Raw genomic sequence first — 4,622 nt, 5'->3', positions numbered from 1 at the left:
GAGACCCAATAACCCGATCAAGTTCATTCCATCTGCTCTGCTGCTAAGATTGGTTCTGATAGCCAGACCAAAGCAATTCACCCCATTGCATTTTTATATAACACTTAGGAGGCTGCATGTTCAGCATTCTGTGCTGGTGTTGAATTATATTTTTGTTTGTACCTCTAGCTAGGGTTTCAGATAATATCTAAACAGCCACATCAGTGAAGTTGAGCCTCAGGCTTCAGAAGTGGTCCTTCTTGCTTCTTTGGGAAAGGACATGACAATTTCCCAGCCTCCTGGGCTCAAGTACAGGCTTCAGAGGCTACAGCTCTAGTTAGATAAGAATGGGGCATCTGGTTTCAGGCATTATCTAAGTAAGATAGGGACTTTAATTTTGGTGTTTAGGGATGGAATTTTGGGGTTCTAAAGCATGCTCGAATTATATCCATGATAGTGTGCATTTTTCTGGAAGAGGGTTTGTTGCTGTTATCAGATTCTCCAAGGCGTCAATGAATTGAAAAGTGTTACTGAATTAGCCAGGGTTCTCCAGAGATGTAGAAGCAACAGAAGATAAATTGAAGGAAGAATTGGCTTATGTAATTATTAAGGCTAGTAAGTTCCACGACATGGACCCTGTAAGCCAGAGACTCAGGAAAGCTAGTGGTGTAATTCAGCCCAGTCCAAAGTCTTGAGAATCAGGAGAGCCAACGAGATAAATCCTACTTGGAAAGCAGGAGAATATGAGACGAGGTGCCCCAGCTCAATCTGTGAGGCTGGGAAAAAAGGGGACACATTCCTCCTTCCTCTGCCTTCTGTTCTTTTCAGTTCCTCAACAGACTGGATAAGGCCCAACCACTTAAGAAGGACAATCTACTTTACTGAATCCACTGGTTTAAAGGCACCCTCACGGACACACCTAGGAATAACGTCTAATCTGGACAGCCATGGCCCACTCAAATTAACACATAAAATCAACCATCACAGGGGCTCCTGGGTGGCTCAGTCGGTTAAGGGTTATAACCAACTCGTGATTTCAGCTCAGGTCATGATCTCGAGGTTCGTGAGTTCAAGACCCAAACCGGGCTCTGCTCTGACAGTGCAGAGCCTGCTTGGGATTCTCTCGCTCTCTCTCTCTCTCTCTCTACCCCTCCCTGCTTGTGCTTTCTCTCTCTCTCTCAAAATAAATAAACTTAAAAAAATAATAACCATCACAGTGAAGAACCTTGGTAGAGGTTTTATAGGCCATTTTCCTCGAGTTCAGGCAAAATCACAAAGGCAGTCAGCAGACACTCACTAGAGTCAGAAGAGTAGAGACAGATTTGTACCGCAGGTAAGAAATGGGATGTAGATCTCAGCTGTTCTGGAAGTGGTTTTCCACCTTGGCTGCTCTGCAGAACTTCTGGGGAATGTAGCAAAATTTCTGATACCCAGAAAAACACCCAGGTAGGTCGAATACGACCGCATTGTTATCTGGGTTGGAAGTATTTGTGTTTTCGTTGCTTAAAGATTCCCAATGAGAGAACGTTGAGCGGGGTCACCCAGAAAGGTCAAGTTTCCTGCCTTTGGTTCTACAGTCCCACAACAGATCAGGTGATAGTTCAAGATAAAAATCCCCATCCCTTCCAGTAGATAGAATAAGACAATTTATACTTGTAAAGAAAATTACTGTGGGGAATAATTACCTGTTTACTCCCAGACACCGAAGTCTAACGTGCTCAAGATCTAAGAGATAACATTAAAAGTGTGCTTGATAATACTCTTAAATGGTATTTAGGGATATTTACTGCTGAACAAACAGCCTCCTAATCATGTTGGGGTTTAGCTAATATAAATACCCAGGACTTTTACCTGTTCGCCAAGAAGGTTTTCACCCACTTTATGTGTTTAAAACCTTATGTTTTCTTGATATTTTCCCGAGTTTTTTGCTGTTTCATTTCATCTCATTACTTCCACTTGGAACCCCTTCTATCATAACTATCTCAACAAATTACTCATCTAAGCAACAAATTATTTCAGAGTGAATTCATTCAGAACAAAAGCATTTATTTCTAAAATTGTCATTCTCCTTGCAGCCTGTGAAAACTTATCATCATAATTAGGCACAGTCACTATTTAATTTTGATTAGTGATCTACAGAGCAAACTGTAGAAACACAAAATATCCAAATCAGGACACAGTCTGAATGTAAGTCATGTTCGCAATATACTATGGTAAAATATTTAAAAGAGGTTTATTGCTTCGCTATTTTTAGCATTTATTTTAATTATTTAAAAACTTATTTTTACGCATTAAATAATGCTTCCTGAGAATTCCCCTTTGGTTTAGAAGGTAAGTAGGCCTTAACTCCTTTTGCAGATGGTAGCAAAAGGTTGAAATTAATTGCCCCATTCCACACTCTCTGCAAGTTTCCCCCTGGCTCCCAAATATATATATCTTTGAGTTCCTGATCCTTCTTGCATAATACATCAAGTATATTCTGAATTTTAAATGAGAAATATCCAACAAGAAAGTTCATCAGGCACTTGCATTTAGTACAGTTATTTGTCTGTCTTTTAATTCCAATCAGGTAAACAGCAGTTTCCGATGACCAGTTTAGGAACTGAGTGATAGCAGGTGGTTTAAGTGACACTCTAGGGAGCCTGGGATCTCTACATCACTCACTGGTTCTTCACTGTCAAGTTTGTAGACACTTGCGGTACTGGACAGGGGTCGTCTGAGCCGTCCTCGCCGCTGTGAAAAGAGAGCAGCAGAGAGAGGACGGACTTCAGAAATCTCCATGTGGCCCTGCTTCGAGTCCTCTTTCTGCCACTGAATGCCCTGTGACCTCGGTGAAGGTCATAAATCCTGGGAGGATCAGTTTTGCACGGACAACGTGATCACTGATACCCACCTCTGAGGATTTTATGAAAAGTACATAAGGTAACTGGCTGGGGGAGGGCGAGGTCCTTCCATAAGCAGAAATGATCATTGCTGCGTGCTCCTAGAAGCCATGCACATCACCTCATTCTCTTTTAACAAATAAAAACGCATTAAAACCCCTTTAAGAACACTCACTTTTATGTAATTATATTTTCTGACATTTTCTAACCCAGTAGCTAATATGTATTGAGCGTCTACATCGCATCAGGGATGGGGCTCGGCACTGAGGACAGAGCGGTGAACGAGATGGACACAGGCTGGCTGTGCCTGCATTTCACAGGTAATGAAACCCATCCTTCCACTTTGTGTATCTTCAGTTGTTCCAGCAGGAAGTGTAATAAGCCCCCCACTAGTCTGAAAAATCACGGAAAAGTACCGTGGACCTTTGAACAACATGCGTTTGAACTCCGTGGACCCACTTAGATACATGGATCTTTTTTTCGATAAATACACAACAGTCTCCCCCTGATAATTTTCATAATAACTTTTTCTTTACTTTAGCTTCCTTTATTGTAAGAATGCAGCATATAATACATGTAATGTACAAAACATGTGTTAATCAACCGTTTATGCTCTCGGTAAGGCTTCTGGTCAGTGGTAGGCTATAAGTAGTTAAGTTTGAGGGGAACCAGAAATGATATGTGGATTTCTGACAGCACAGGGGATCTATGCCCCTAACCCGTGGGTTGTTCAAGGGTTAACTGTATATTATTCCTTTTAGATAATAAGAACCTGAATTTACTGAATGCTAACTATAATAAGAATTCATATACTAACTCAACTAGCCCTCACAATAATCCTGAGGCAAGTACCATTATTACTGTTGTTTTACAGAGAAGAAGACCAAGATACAAAAAGATGAAGTTATTTGTTCCCGTTATAGCATGAATATGTGGCCAACCTTGGATTGTGGACCCAGGTGGTCTGGCTGCAAAGCCCTTGCTCTTGCCTTCATTCTATGCTGCTTCACACAGGTAGAGTGGAGCCCCAAAGTAGCATCATTTTCTTGGCTCCCAGAGCACACAGGACATATAAGCATGTTGTGCCCAGTGTCATGGATACAGGTTGGACAAATGTCCATAGGCCACAGGACAGAAGAGAACCTAGATGAATGATTGCTATCGGCTGGTTCTAGATTTAAAATTCTCCAACATGGTGGAAGAGGTGGGCAAAAAAAAAAATCACCCCTATGCTTCCTGGGAAGGATTCAATGTACAAACAGGACTCACCCTGAGATGTGCCAGACTGTCCTGAAAACTCATTATCTCCTTCAGTACAGGGACTTTTACTAACAAAGAGTGGGTTAAATGGATCTTTCTTGGGACTTAGTCACTTAAGCACCTGACTCTTGATTTGGGCTCAGATCATGATCTTACGGTTCAGGAGTCTGAGTCCCCCCCTTATGCCCCTGTGTTGGGCTCCATGCTGACAGCATGGATCCTGCTTGAGATTCTCTCTCTCGCCCTCTCTCTCTCTCTGCCCCTCCCCCCCTAAAATAAAATAAACTTAAAAATAAAACTGTTTCTTGGGGCTCCTGGGTGGCTCGGTCAGTTAAGCATCCGAATCTTGGTTTCGGCTCAGGTCATGAGCTCTCAGTTCGTGAGCTGAGCCCCGCATCAGGCTTTGCACTGATAGCACGGAGGCTGCTCAGGTTTCTCTGTCTCCCTCTCTCTCTGTGTCTCTCCTCCGCTTGCTCACTCTATCTCTCTCAAAAAATGAAT

Source organism: Leopardus geoffroyi, chromosome B4 (assembly GCF_018350155.1).
Source record: "Leopardus geoffroyi isolate Oge1 chromosome B4, O.geoffroyi_Oge1_pat1.0, whole genome shotgun sequence".
Taxonomy (NCBI): Eukaryota; Metazoa; Chordata; class Mammalia; order Carnivora; family Felidae; genus Leopardus; species Leopardus geoffroyi.
Note: the sequence above shows the minus strand (reverse complement) of the source record.